Source organism: Ursus americanus, chromosome 21 (assembly GCF_024610735.1).
Source record: "Ursus americanus isolate L20-20 chromosome 21, mUrsAme1.1.p, whole genome shotgun sequence".
NCBI lineage: Eukaryota > Metazoa > Chordata > Mammalia > Carnivora > Ursidae > Ursus > Ursus americanus.
In genome coordinates, this window is record NC_142147.1 from 25543866 (window position 1) to 25559469 (window position 15604).

General features: G+C 46.5%; 1 protein-coding gene across 12 annotated transcripts in view; it reads left to right on the top strand.

The window, feature by feature from the left end:
* The window catches only part of ZFHX3 (zinc finger homeobox 3), a 1292716-nt gene that overhangs the window by 1054048 nt on the left and 223064 nt on the right, over window positions 1-15604 (top strand). Inside the window, exon 1 of one of the 12 annotated variants that reach the window (XM_045810259.2) lies at window positions 7156-9428. The exons of the other annotated variants lie outside the window; for them this stretch is intronic. The gene's annotated coding sequence lies outside the window, so the exon portion shown is untranslated. Of the gene's footprint in view, window positions 1-7155; window positions 9429-15604 lie in introns of those variants that run through there. 12 annotated transcript variants of the gene reach the window in all.

The window sequence follows — 15604 nt, forward strand, 5'->3', positions numbered from 1 at the left end:
GAGAGTAGATGTGAGTGTATTTTATGCAGTGTATTTAAATTGTGAAAGGACTCAGTAGTCGTAGGTTTCTTGTAGAGCTATTACATTAAAAAATACATTTTACTTTACATATTAATCTGTTGCTCAGAAGCTGACTTTTGCAAAATGCTGTGCCATTCCTTCGACTGTGGCAAATTCTTTGATTACAAGTGCTTTCAGAAATCACCCACTCTTAACTTTTCCCCCTTGTTGCTTCCAACTTAAGGTAAATATGACAGTTTTTATTGTCTAAATTATTGAAACTTGATCTAAGGACTATATGGAAGAAGGAAGCTGATTGCCTTTTTCTGGCCTCCAGTTCTAGTGACTTTTAAAAGGGGGTTTGTTAAGCACCTTTGAAGAATATGACATACGGTGATCGCTGGACTGTAATGCAAATTGCAGAGCATAAATTCACTTTGAATTAAAAAAAAAGACTCAGGCCCTTTCAGTGCGGACACTTGAGGATTTATTATGTTTTTTAAAAAATTACTTTTTTCTTCCTACTTTGGGAGAATGGCCTGTTACAGAGCAACTTATTTGGAGGTCTTCAGAAAGAGGCTTGGGAAATGGGAGAGGGGAGAAGATTGATCACAATCTGCATAATCGATAGGGCAGCATGCTGCAATCGTGCACCTACATTTACTGTAAATTTCTACAGTATCTGCAGTGTGGGTGCTCCAGTGCCTTGGTCGGCTTCTCAGAGCGGATTTAGAGGCAGTACACGCAGAATTTACTGCCCAGCTCTTCGGAACAGTATAGAGGAAGTCACTCGATAGTGGCTCATTTAAAAACTCCTCCTTTTTACTGTACATTTTTGAGGGGGTATGCAAATATGTTTACATATGTGGATTTCAGGTACTGAACCCCCAAGGTGTGGGTATCCTGTAGGTTGAGGAAAGTACTGGGGGGGGGCTTAGGGGGTGGGTATTCACTCATTGAATTACCACCTTGGGGGCCCTCCTCTCATCTTATAATGTTCGATATCTTTAGTGCAAATAATTTAGAAATACAAATACAGTAGAGAGTAATACACCAGACATTGAGGCAATGTCAAAAGTAAGGATTGCTGTGTATGCATTTGCGAGAGAGAGAAAAAGGGAATACAGACACTTATCTTACAGTCAGGCTTGAAAGCTTGGTGGTAGGTGAATCCATATTTGGAGATGATTTTGAAATAGTCTAGCAAATGGTGCACGAACAGGATTTCGTAAAAAGTGTACATGGAGTTGGTTTTGAAAGGATTGTGGTTTGGGGAGATGAGGTGTGGGTAGGAAAGCCCACTCTAGGCCTGCAGCCTTCTGTGTGTCTCTTCCCTTCCCCCTCCCTGAGTTTTAGTTTTTAATTACTTAATGCTGAAACGCACAGGGCTTATATAAATATTTGCAAATGCTCTTTCCTATTGATTTCTCTGAATAAACTGCCCTGCTCAGGTCCAGAGAGGAGGCAATTCAGATCTGTGGACTTTTTAAACATATAGAGTCTCTGGAGTGTTCGTCTCTGCATGCATGTGTTTATGGGTAGAGTTGTAGATATGAAGATTTTGGGGGGCTTTAGGGAGAGTTCAGGCTCTCGGCAGTGTGAGCTGTGAAAGCTGGGCTGGAGCTGGCCCCATGGCCTGGCATTCCTGACAGATTGTGTGTGTGTGTGTGTGTGTGTGTGTGTTTGTGTGTGTGTAAGGACATAGTGTGTGGGTGTCTACACTGGGGGAGTCTGAATGCATATGCACTTATACTCCCCCCAACAGCCCCCCCCCCCCGTTACATATGGAGCAGTTTTCCAGGGCTCGGTGACTGCCTTCTCCTCAGGGTCACATTGAGTTAGAATCTGACCCAAGGTGCAGGAATCCTGCAATGGGGAAATAAAAGAATATACAGAATGGGGTCAGGTCAGCTGCTCAGAGGCCAAAACCCCTACAGCTGCTTTGATTTTATTTTTTTGTGTATATTTTAGGCTCCTCCTGCCATGTTACAAATTGTGCCTCCCCCTCTCAGGTGTTTGCTCTGTAGCTTAAAGGCACCAGAGCCTCTTCCTGCCTAGTTGTCTGCTCCTAGCAAGAACAGAAAACCCACAATACCGAATCCAAAACAAAACAAGAGAGGAGGGGGGAGAAGAAAAACCCTATTGAGTTCAGGCAAATAAGGTTGGGTCTCCAGATCCGATTACAAAGCTGCTTTGAATATGCAAGACAGCACACAAGACCAGTTATTCCAGTTACAACAAACTATTAAAAAAAGAGAGAGAGAGAGAGAAAAGAAAAGGCATGTTTAGGTCGTAATTTGTTAGTACAAGGAAAAGAATCCCACATAAAGCTGCCCTTTCCCCCCTCCCTTTGCTGGCTTCACACAGAATTCACTCACCCTTTTCCGATCAGTCTACTATATAGGTTCTTTTATTAAAATCTTTTGGGTTTAGGAAGATCGCTGCAAGCAACACATTTTCTGTATTTTTTTTCTCTTTATCTTAGAGGAGAGTTGGCAGGGGTTCTGTGGTTTGCAGTTACACAATATGTTATCATGTTTTTAATCACTAAATCATTGCAGTGGTTATAGATTTACAGTCTTGGGGTATTACAGAGAGGAGCAACGGCGGCTATATATATGCTTTTAAATTACACCAATGTAAACTGAGTGCAGCAGCTGTGAATATGGTCGGCTGACTTCAGTCCCCCCCTTCCCGGTATTTTAGTTTTTTTCCCCCCTCTGTGGTTTTTTTCCGTATTGTTCAGCTTTCTCAAAATAAGCTACCCCCCACTCCTGTACTCCTTGTCTCTTCAGCCTCCCCCAGTTTTCATCGCAGACTTCTAACCCCAGATAGGCTAGAATTCAAACTCTTGACATATAACTTTGGATCAGAGATGATAATCATAGCAATAATAATACAAAGAGTGGATTTCCTAAGAAATCCTCTTGGTTTCCATACCGACCTCCTGTATAGGGATGGAGGGCTGACTGCAAATCGGGAGATGGGGGTGGGCAGAGAGAGGGAAGAGAAGGCCGGCGTGTAGCGCTTGCCTGCCTGGACCTCCAGTGTCCTGTCACCGCAAGCCCACTTTCAGCTTCTGTTTTTCATATTATTATGTAACAGAATCCTTGGCAGCATTAAAAATTCAGTATTACAAGCTGATTGTAATGCTGCCTCATTAGACAGCACTGTCTGGCCTTGTATTAAGTGAAACACAGAGCATGGCTTTTAGATTATAAACACCAATAAATATTAAGGATCAGCAGAGGGGGGAACTAGTCAGCTGGGTTTTTGGCCCCTTCTGGTTTTGTATCTCCTCCCATCTTCTCCCCTTCATCCCCCTTCCTCCTCCCTGTGCCCCCTCCCCCTTTGGTAGCTGTCATCCGTTTTCTTGGGTCGCTGATGTGTCGACCCTGGTGACATTTTAGGAAGGCTTTTTATAGAGTTATCTCGTATACACAGAAGGTTTGGAAGTTTGTTTTGTTTTGATCTGCAATAAACAGGTCCTTCACTTTGCTGATGTCATTTCCGTTCATATTTGAGTTGTTTATTGTGCTTCTTCGCAGGGCCCTCTCATCCCTACCCCCACCTCGCTTTTCAGCCAGAGCCTGGGACTGCCTGGGGAAGGGGGGACGCGTTCCTAAGCTGCCAGGTCTGGGTTCAAAGGCTGAGGGTTGCGTGTCACTGCCTCGTCCTAGGGGTCGCCCGCTGGGGAAGATGTTTCCAGCTTAGAATCTGGTTAAACACTCCGACATGCATTTGCCCTGGCATTTCCATGGCATGAAGTGATTCATCTCAGCTTCCTTTCTTTGAAGCACCCCCCCCAACACACACACCCACCCACACCCCTATGTCTTTAATGCAGCCTTATTGTCCACTTCTCCATGAACCCCCCTCCCCCCAAAAAAACCCCCAACCTTATGGTGATGACTTTGATTCACTCGCATATCTGAAGCTGGCATTCGCGACTTCACGCTGTGAAAAAAGAAAATGTTTTCAGGCGTTGCCCCACAGCTTCCCGACTATCACCTTCTATCCCTATTCAGTTTTTTTTCCCCCTTTGCGTTTATTTTTCTGCTCCCTGCCTTTTTGTAGACATAAAGGCAGTTCTCTGGCGTTACTAAAAATGACCACAATGTCCAGTGTCTCTTATTTCCATGTGATCTACAATTGGAATCCCCCCCTCCTCCAAAAAAAAAAAAAAAAAAAAAAGTAGGGTGGGGAAAGGAAGGAGGGAAAACTTTGTAGGTCCCCAAGGCTTTCCTCTAATAGGATGATGGGTTTTAGGTTTAAAAAAATATTATTGTTTTGTTCTTTTAGGTTTAGAAATAATAGGGGGAGAGGGAAAAGCAGTCATTAGGAAGTTCACTGAGCTGCTTTCCAACTAAGACGGGTGAAAAATGAACCTGCATTGACACTTGGCTCCCTGTGAAAGCCCCAGTAACCTCTCCCCCCTTCCGTGGCCCTGGCCTTTTGTTCCTGGAGAACGGAGCTAAGGTGCTTTTTCTCCCAGACCAAAGGCAGCAGGCAAGGAGTCCCCTTGTGTGCGCATCGCCTTTAGATGGCCTTCTCATGGTTATTGTCAATGCAGACTCCCCCAAACAATTGCTCCAGGGAGACACAAAAGCAAAAACATTTGTCCTATTTTTTTAACCTCTTTGTTTTAGGTTTTTTTTTTTTTTATCCATTCTTTAAATTTCACAGTTTCTATTTGTCTGCAGAGAGACAAACGAAACAGCATGAAGCACATTTTACCGTAGGCCTCACTGACGATTGGAACAGCCTCAATAGAAATCCAAATTCTAAAACACTGGCTGACTTGGAGGATATGTGAAATTTCAGCTCGGGCTCTTAAGTCAGATTAGCACAGATTTCAAACAAAAATGCACTCAAATGGAAAGATAAGAAAATGGGATTCTCATTTGGGAAGTGTGAACAGGGCGCTCTTTTGTTTATCTCTTAGTGTCCTGCCCCAAGAAGTGGTTGCTTGATAGGAAGGAATTGCAAAGCTAAATGGAATTCTTCACACACACACACACACACACACACACACACACAAATCTGATCCTGGTTATTGTGCTCCTGGCATATTGTTTAATTGATTGTTTTAACACATGTGTATGGGAGCTGTTGGTACATCCTATGGAACTGATGTTGAGATTTTTTTTTTTTTCAAACTACGATTCATATAAAGAGGCCAAATTTCCTCCCCCTTTTTCTTTCCTGTTTCCTTTTTCCTTTCTTCTCCCTCCAACCTGCTTCCCTCTAAGAATTCATTGGTTTGCATCAGGCTGAGTGCAAAGGGATGTGTCAGACAGTGGGGATGGCCCAGGAACAAAATAGGAGTCCAGCTCTTTTTCCTGGCCCCAAACAAAGCATTTCTCTAATGTATGGACCCTGATTGCGATGCTGTCCTTAAGCATCTGTCTGTCTTTTCATTAAAATTCTCTATTTCAAGATTTAGAAACACAAATGTAAGAATCCCCCTGGGTATAAAAGTCTTGCATGGCAAATTCTCTTTGCCCTTCTAGAAATAATATTTTCGTTAAAAAAAAAAAAGAAACAGAGCAAGCTCTTTATCTAATGCTTTAAAGCTGTTTGAAGGCAAGTTCTTTATTTTTTGCTATCTTAAAACTTGGGCTCTGTAACTTACAATTAATTTGGACAAGCTCCTTCCTATCACAGTTTTTAGAAAATAGTTACTCATTTGTGTCTTTCGTATGTGTGTCATGACAGATTTAGGGTCTGAGTTTGGGAGGGTGGGTAAGTAAACTAGATACTGTTCCAGCCATGATTTGGGGTAAAAATTAATCCCTGGGATTAGCATTGTAGCAATAGATGGAGGCCTTGAGGCTCTGTCTCAGAGAAATGTGAATCAAAACATCTGTGTGTAGGCCTTGGCACACCAGCTTCCCATGGGTATGAAGGTGAGTATGGGCTGTTCTGAGGAAAGCCTGCATTCTCTGTCCTACCCAGGAGGGCCTGGTCACCCGGCGGGTACCAGGTCCTTAAATATAACTGCCTAGAAATGAAGGGTTGAATTCAGGGCATGGCATGCAATTTAGCTCCAAATGTTTTATTGTTTGTTTCAGGGACTTTTGTTTTTGTTTTTGCCCTCTCCTGGCTTTTCCTTTGTTAAAACCTCAAGGTTAATGAAGCACTAATTTTAAAATCCGTGTGTATGTATATTTTCCTAAAAATACCAGGATCTGGAGGAATACACCAAGCTCCCTAAACCCAGTTGTGCTGTGAAAATAGAGAGTCCAGGTTTAGCTACAAGTCAGAATGCTGACATTCACTGTATCTTAGCTCAGAGATCATATTTACCTTTGCTGAAGGGAAGGGAGACAGCGTTGGAGAGTGAATGTGTGTGTGGAGAGAGACAAGCCAGTTTGGCTCAGTTGGGGTCACTGTAATTTACCAGCCAGCTCAGTGTTCGGAGGACTGGCCTCTGGCTAGGAGAGTGGGTAAAGGGAGGAGTAGGGAAGAGGTGAGCATTCCCTGATTTATTTTTAAATATTTATCCTTTTGGCTGTTGCCAATTACGGTTTCCAGATGAGATGAGACTAGTTATGGAAAACTGCCTTTTCTAAGAGTGGGTTTGTCAACAGTGTTCAGGGGCCATGGAGTGCCAGGCTGTCTCTGCTAGGGAGGCCGTGCGTTTCACTACAAGCGTCTTACCCTCAGAAGAGTCAGTGCCTTTCAGAGCTGGAGGACAGAACTTGCAACATGGATTTCAGGAAACTGTTGATTCCATCCATAAGCGCGGAAGTTTCAGAATCCCGCTGAAGAGGTGTTATTTTGTGAATGATGGGAATGAGTTTTGGTAGAGGTAATGCCCCAGCTTTTTGGTAATCCTTTATATTCGTCATGATACAGAGGCCGTAGATGACCTGCCTGTGGATTCACCTGTTAAAATGTTGCCTGTCACAAAGGCAGGCTTGACCAGCTCTCGGCATGTGTGTAGCTGGTGCCGGATTAAGATAAAGGAAAGGGACCCAGGGTCACTCTCAGTTCCACTTGTCAGGCCTCTAAGGTGCAGGAGGCAGAGTGCGGTGTCCGCCGCGTGGGACGCTGGTGGTGTCCTGCAGATCTCCCCAGGGCCTTCTGCCCAGCACCTCCACTTCCTTGCAGATTACTTTAGAGCTGGGTCTTTCTTGAAGATATTTATCTGTCGGCCAGGTTCATGATGTCACCAGATTATGAGGTCGTCCCCTGTTAAAAGTTAAGATAAAGCAGCGAAATTAGATTTTCTGGGAGTGTAAACATGTTTTTAGTGTCTTTAACAGGCTACAGGTTGCTCCCAGGTAAGACGCAGGAGCTTGGGGGTCCTAATGTTCCTAAAGACCTTTCCAGAGACATCTCTGTGTTGCGTGTGCCTCGTTACTTGCGTTATTGCTAGCATCATCATCTTCATGTATTATTCATAGTCGCTTTTTCAATTAAATTATTAATTGGTTTTCTTTAAGGTGTTCTGGACTCATGTGGCTAATATAAATAATAGTGTGTTTTGAAAACACCACCTGTTCTTGGGTCTGAAGTCAGGTGGTCTGGAAACAGCTCGGCAGTGATCACATTCTGGTTTGCAAAATCATCCTCCACTTTCCTTTTTTGCTCTCAAGTCCCCCTCCCCATACACTCTCTCATGTGTGACAGAATTTGGCTTGTGCTCTCCTTTGTCCCTAATCGGACATGATTCCCTAGAGGCAGTCTTTTCTCCCAGGGCCCTAGCTGAAGAAAAAAAAAAACAATTTGGAGTCTCTTTTTTTCTGCACTAAAATATAAACTGTAGAGAAGGGTTGTCTGTCCCCAACAGGTTGGATATTTACGTGAATTTGAACCCGAATTACACTGTGCAAAATGCCTTCCACATGGAGACATGATAATCAGCCAGGCTTTCTCTCTCCTTCTGCCTCAGTGTGTGCTTAATGCTAATACGATTCCATACATACTGCTTTTTGCCTCGTGAGCTTATTATATTTCTAACACTTGCATGGTTCATTATTGTGCAGTCAGAAAGGACTCTCAAGGCTGTGGGGCCAGCCTGGGTGGGTGGCTTTCAGGCAGGGAAAAGCAGGTGCCTTTCTGTGCTGAGAGAATCCGGAGTAAAATCAGAGCGAGTGTGGGATTCTGACAGGGAGGACAGGGGACTTCCGGTGAGATTTCTGTGGCGCTGCCTTTGCATATCGGAATGGGAAAGGTGAACCTGGGGAGATATAAAAGTGTCCAGCAATTGCCTTGACCAACTGGGGTGGCCCCATTAAATTTGACCTGGCAGTGGAATCTCCCTGTGAAGGGCATGATGTATGCCTTATCTGAAACGATGTGGCTTTTTAAGGCAAGTCTTGCAAAAAGACTGTAAGCTTAATTGCGAGCTGCTGCTGCTTTTCTTCCTCTCCCTCTTCTTTCTTTCTCTTCCTTGAAAAACTCTATCCTTAAACTCTCAATGAAGAGCCGGGGATGTTTTTCTAAGTTTCTGCAGCTGAAAAACAGAAGTGCTCTGTAAAGCAGTTAATAGGATGGGTGTGTGTTTCAAATAAATTCCTGTCCACATTGGCTAATGTCCCCATGCTAGAGTGGCCTGGCTGTGACGTGGATGGGGCCCAGAGACCCATGGCTCCCGTTCTGAGGCCCCAGGCTCTTTTTTGTGGCCGAGGGCGCGCCCCTTTCTTCTCGCCGGATTCTAGGCCGGCCTCTGACTTTTGATGAGAAGAGGGGTCAGCGCCTGGGAAGGACCGGGCTTTGTTCCCGCCGGGCCGGTTCCCGGGGCGGCGCAGGCCCAGCCGCCCAGGGCTCCCGTCCCCGGGCGCGCGGCCCGGCCTGCCCAGAGGCCCGTGCCCGGAGCGCGGCCGTGTGTCCTCGTGTCCCCGCGGGCGCGGCCGCCGCTGAGTACCCGGCCTGCGCCCGGCACGACTGTAGATGTCAGGCTTTGCCCGGGGAGCCGAGCGGCGGCGGGGCTGTGAGTTTCAAATTAACCTTCCGCTTTGTTGCTGTGTAATGTGGATCCCCGAAGGCCCCCCGCCCCGTCCGCCCCCCTTCCCCGGGCGGTGAGCCTGCAAACTGCGAGTTGAGCTTCATTTACATAAAGCGATTCCGGGCGGGCGGGCGGCGAGCCGGCGGCGGGCAGGCCGGGGACCCGGACACGAGCGCCGCGCCCCGTGGGTGAATCCCCGCCGCGCGTCCGGGGACCCTCCCTCCCCAGGGAGGGGCGACCGCCAGCCCCCGGCCACCACCATGAGCCCCCCTCCCCTGCCTGCGGCCCTCCTGCACCTAGCCAGAGCCACCTCGGAGTCCCAGGGGCGGCGGGAGGTGGGGAGAATGCCGCCGGGGGTGCTTAAGTTCGGGGCTCGGGTGCCGCTGGAATTTCCCATTGTCGTGCGCGCCGCGGCCCCCGGACCTGCGAGTGCCTCCTCCCTCCGGAGGTGTGCGGAGCCTTTGTGTGCCAGGTGAGTGGAGCCTCCCCCGCCCCCGCCGGCCAGCCCGCCCGGTTCGCACAGCCGGCCTAGAGCGGCGGGCAGGTGCTGCAAGTCTTGGCTGAACTTCCCATTCTCTTGGGGCATGTGGGGGAAGGGCAGGCTGGATGCACTTGAACTAGTAGATTCCAATTGGAACCTACCTGGGGTGAGAGTGTCTAAATTCTGCTAGGCACAGAGTAAAGCCCTTCCTCCTTCCATCGTCCTCCCCTCCCACCCTCCCTCCCTTCTTCCTTCCTTATTTTGCTTTTGGATTAGTTCATGCTTTCTGAATACTTGCAGTGCTAGTGTCATTTAAAAGTTTGAGTTCCCCCGCCTAAAAATGCACCCTTTTCAGCACAAGAGAAGTCACTGGTCAGTTTGAAACAATGTGAAGAATGTGCTTATTGTGGAGTAAATAAAGGGAGAATCAGAGGTTTGGAGCTGGAGGCACCTTTGGAGATCCACTTGCCCACCCTCTAATTTTAGTTTGTTCTCACTCTGGAAAAACATTTCCGTGGGGAGAGGGGTGGAGGAGAGGGAGCTGTGATGTTTGTCCTGTTAAAAGAGAAAGATTGCCCAAGTTAGGTCAACAGCAGGAAAAAAAAAAAAAGTAATCATTACAGACTTAAAGAGGGAAAAGAACTTTCTGGAAAATGGTTTTTTCTGCTTTGGACATACCTATGTTATAAGAATGGTCAAACACCTGGAGGGCAAAGACCATCACTGGTACCTGGTGTATTAGAAGAGTGCATTTCATGGTTTAGTGGTGCACAGTATGTAACCTGGTTTAAATGAAACCATCAGCAGGTGAATCCAGGAGGGTCGTCACTGCCTCTACCCCATGTTTGTGTCATTTAACAGGCCTGGAAGACTCTAAAAGCCCCTGACAGATAAGCTCAGAGATATCAGAGGGCCCTCACTTGGGCACAGGGAGAAGGCCTTTCCTGCGGCGGGGGGTGGGGGGGGGGTGGGGGGCGGGGGGGTGGGGTGCTGCTTGGTGTAATGTATGAAGGCAAAGCAAGGAAAACAAACTTAAGTCTTGAAGGTAGATAGTGAGAAAGTTACACATCATCTTATTTCACCCCATGCTTTGAGATCCTTGGAGACAAGTCACTAAATAAATAGAGTATAATTTAAACCTCGCTCCCACTAGCTGGGGAGCTTTGTTTCTTTGCCATCAAGCAGCAGGTGCGAGTTTGCAGAGTTGGCCCCTCGAGTCCCCTCATTCCTAAATTCAGGAGGTGTCAAACCTTCATGTTCTTTTAATGGCTGTGGTTTCTGGATAGGTTTCAAGGGGAAACCCTAAAAATCATGAGTTCCAGGAGGCCGGGCTGGAGCAGGAAGCCCGAGTGCTGGGGCAGAGACCTGCATGTGAGAGGAAAGCAGACACCTTCCAAGGTAACCGATCCAGAGAGGCCAGGGCGAGAGCGTGGCCTGTTCCTTGTTATCACAACAGCCACTGGCGGCCCAAGATTCTGAATCCTCCTCCTTACCCGACCCAAACACAACAAGCGATTAAGGAACAGAGGTGGGATGTGTGGGAAGTCAGGAGTCCACAGTTCTAAATAATTGAAGGGTTTCAAGAATGGAGTCATTGGAGAGAGGCCTACACCTGGGTGTTTGCACACCTGCATTTTTGTTCATTCTCTTTTGCAGAGACCCCGAAGGCCCCCTTTCAGAGGGGGTGTGGCTGTGAAGGCCAAGAGAAACTTCTCCTCTCCCCTGTCCTTAAATTACAGGACTAAGGAGATTGTCTGCATTTAGTTTCCAGCATGTTTTCAGAGAGCGTGTAAGTGCCTCTCAGAATGGGCTAGGGTCACACTTTGCTCTCTTATTTAATTGCCCAAGTGTTATTTAACAACATGGGGCAGATGCAGAAGCAAGCACTTTTACACTTTAAAATCAGCCCTTTTGGAATCGCAGGGAATTAAATGACTTGGAGACCTTCTGTCTTTCTGACATGGGTCACCTCCCTCTCCCAGCTCTCTTTTGAAGCGGTGCACTTTCTCTGGGATAGAGCTGCTGTTTTCCAGTTCTCCTCAAAACAATTTTGATTGACAGGGAACTATTGAGAAACACTTGGTAACTCTTCCAAAATTAAAAAAAAAAATCTGAGCTGCTTCCCCAACCACCTGAAACTTTAATTTTGGTTTCTTCCCTTCCGTCTTTTATTTGCACAAATGAATACTCAGGAGGGTGGAAAAGACCCAAATAAAACAGTGCTCTCCACGGGCCTCTGTTTGGCTCCTTCCAACAGGACAGTGAAGTGCCTTCCTTCTTGCTGCTCTGGGATTGGCTTGAACTGCTGTGTAAACTCAGTGCCAATTGAACTGCCCAGTGGCAAGGAGCTAAAATAAGTGAGATTTCAGTTTTCATCATTATGACTTTAAATGATGATTACTAGACACTCCCAGGACAGGCCTGGCTCACCTTGGGTGACCTACAGATTGTTAGAATAAATCTGTGATTGCGGAATCCTAGCAAAGTATCATCTGGGGCTGGTGATTTAGCTTGGTTCCCTCAGTTCTGGTCTCAAGTCATAGACAGAGAGTGTGTCCTTATTGTCACTGTGTGCCGTTGGGCATTGAAATTTTTTTTTTTTTTTTTTTTTGGTGCTTCTTAAGTGTAACTGTGAGAGCCTGGAAATACTGGAGGGCCCAGAGCAGACCCTTACCTAAGAAATGATTTGTATTGTAGACTTGCAACAGCCTCATGTTAAAACGTAAATATTTAAGTGACTAAGCAACATTTTATAAAAGTGTAGGGAACTTCTCTCATCACTAGAAGGGACTTGTTACACCCACTTTTTAGAGTATCTAGTTTGCTTCCTAACCTGAAAGGTTTAAGCCTCACCTTACAGGGGAGACAATAGTGATTCTGCCCTGAAGAAACTTGCAAGCTGCTTCTCACACCTGCCAGGATTACGGGGCTAAGGCACCTGACTCTGTAGCCTCCACAAGTATGGTACATGCTGTGGTTTATGCTTTCATTTGTTGTTAAAATGGTTGCTCGCGCTTAGCCTGGCCTATTTCTGTAATGCTTGGGCCTTTTGGCCTACCCTGGTTCCCAAGGCTGGTGTAATTAACCAGGATGGGGGCGTTACCATAAAAACACAACAGGAAGGCAGATTCCATTACAGTGTACTTCATAGGGGTATCCAAATGCACTGGTATGAGAACTTGGTCATAATGGTGATTGTTAGAAATCCCAGCACAGCCCAGGACCACCATCCTCTGCCTGCGTTAGATACTGCGGTCAAGGAAATGGGGACCCGGTTTTAATAGAATCCAGGCGAGGGACTGCGTTTGCAAAAGCTAGTCTCAGACTTGAAAGGGTGCCTTTTCTGTCCAAAGCACAGTGGCCTGAGTCCTTAGGCTGCTCAAATGGAGAAACATTCAGAAGCTAAGATTGAGTCAAATTGCCCCGAGGGAGGAACTCTGGCAAAAATCTTGGCTCACTGGCAAGCCACTCTCAAAATCCAGATTAAGGAGAAAAAGTACAAAATCAACAACTGTCAGATTTCCTTTCTATATGATTTAAAGTTGGCCTCCAGATTGTCACTTTGTACATGTTCAAAGAAGACAGTCAGATGGTAAAGGGTCCCCTCCCCCCAATGGTACATGTCTCCTGTATGGACAGAAACTGGGGAATTGACAGCAGCTTTGTGCTGAAAGGTTCACAGCAGTGAGACAACTTGAATGTTGTTGTTTTTTTTCCTGGTTTCCATTCTTTGGATGCAGGGGACAGGATGGTGAGGACAAGGCAATGAGTGGTCTAGCAGTGACGGGTGTGTTTCTAGAGAGTTCTTTGCCCAAGGAAGGTGCCTTCACTTCTCATTTGTAACTTTTAAAGGTGATTTTTTTTTCTTTGATGTTTCTTCCCTTCTTTCACCCTTAATTGCTGGAGTTTCTTTTGCAAGGATAGGGGTGTGAATAAAAATGGGAAACAAGACAGAGAAAGTTTGCTAGGTGACAAATTTGGCTTCATTTCAGAGTAAGACTTGTGTTTTGTTGGTTTTAACCCCAGACAGGGCCTCTGAGTAAAATACCTGGGCTTAATCTGCCTTTTGGGTGAGCCCTTCTCCCTTCCCAGGGGAGGGTCAGCACGAAGTCTTGTCTACGGGAGGATTAATGCCTGGGGTTTTGGTGCACTCCTCCAGAGAAGCCTTAGCTGTCCTCCTGTGTCCTGAGGGGTGGATGGGTGGGGGTCTTAGGTAGTTCAGCTGCTCCTGCTTCGAATTTTGTGCCTTCTCCCAGGACTTTTCCATCCTCTTCCCTCCCTGAAGTGGGTCTCAGGCTTCCCTCAAAGGGAGCAATGGGTTGGGCAGAGCACACACTCCCTTCCCACCCCCTGCTCCCTCTGGCTCTTGTTGGTTTGAGACTGAAGCCACGAAAACCCCTTTGCAGACCACTCTTCATGAAGATGGGGAAGCGTCAACAGCCCTCTCCCCTTCTCTTCTGCTAATCACATAATGGCCTTTAAAGGCTTTCTTAAATGATTATCTTGTCTTTAATTTTTTAAGTGGGTCTTTTGGGGCAACATTTGGGAGTTTACAGAACATCTTCAGTCATCTGTAGGAACACTCTGGACTGGAGAAACTGGCTCCGTTGGCCTCTTTGAAAAGACAGTGGAATTTTCATCTGCTGCTGATTTCACGCACTGTCCTGAAAGTGATTTTGGCCACAAACCTTTGATCTGGGAGTGAGACCCCACTCCCCCCCCCCACCTCATGTTTCTGGAGGCAGGAATTGGTGACTGCTCAGCCCTCCCTACTTTGTGTATGTGAGAGAGAGTGTGTGTGGGTGTGTTGAGAGGGAACAAGAGCTAAAGAGAAGAGCTGGGTGTTCGGGTGATTGGGGCCAAGGCATGGTTGGGGGCTCGTAGACTGGGAGGGCGACAGTGTGTAGACTTCCTGAGGGGTAAGAAGGGCTGAACTTCTTGGAGTTTGGGGATGGGGCGGGGGCAAAAAACCCCCAGGTTTGCTGGTTTCTTGGTTGTGCCCAGTTTCATGCAGGAATGTGACTGGAGAAAAATGTTTCCGAGTCTGCTGGTCGAGCTGGATTTGAATGCCCGTCTCTGTTGTGGGCTCTGCATTTCAGTCTTCAATTGCCAGGTCACAGGCAGCTGTGTGACTTCTGGCCTGAACCTCCTTAGTGGAGAGGCTGGGGTCAGAATAGCTGAGTTCGGAAGAAAAGACCAAGGGGTTTGATTTGATATTTGATTTCAGCCCTGCAACCACCCCCCTCTCGCCCCCCAAAGTCATATAAGTGCCTGCTCAAATATGGAAGTCTCCCTTCAGGGTATAAAAAGCTCTTTTCAAAAGAGTTTTAACCCTTGTAAGTCTATAAAAAGTACATATGTGTAGACGTGAACTTATTTGCTTCCCACACTTACCGTCTCTGAGTGGCCTGTTTTGGACAACTTTTCTCTTCCTGACATCTTTTTGTCCAGTGAAAATGTGCTAAAAAACACGTGTGTGCTTTTTTTCTACTTCTTAGCAACTTTTCTTTCTTTCTTTCTTTTTTTTTTTTTTAAACAATTTTTCTTCACTCTTCAAGAAACAATGCAAGCCTCCTCCACCATTTCAGGCCCTGCTTCCTAAAATGCTCTTTGGCTCAGGGCCTTGCTTCTTAATGTACATTTGGCTTGTAGGGGGAGTGGTTTTTGCTTTCCTTACAACAGCTCTGTATTTCTCCATGGAACATCGGCATCCTTGCTCAAGCGTCAAGTCAACTTCTGGACACTTACAAAGCCTGTGGATCACTGCTGAAGTGACTGTTTTTATTTTTTTTAAGATTTTATTTATTTGAAAGAGAGAGTGAGTGAGAGCAGGAACTGGGGGAGAGTGAGAGGGAGAAGCAGGCTTCCCACTGAGCAGGGAACCCGATGCTGCAGGTCTCGATCCCAGGACCCCCCCTCCCATCACGACCTGCGCCAAAGGCAGAAGCCCAACCTACTGAGCCACCCAGGTGTCCCCTGAAGTGACTGTTTTAAAATACCATCTCTGTTCTGCCAGGTTCTTGAATGGTGTCCCTTTTATATTCGATCCATAATTGTTGCCACGGAGGACAGGCTTTGATAAAGACTGTCAGTCTGTGTACCTGGCTGTATACACACATGTTACCTGAGCCTACCTGGCTTCCTTGTAAAATGGAGTTCTAGGTAAA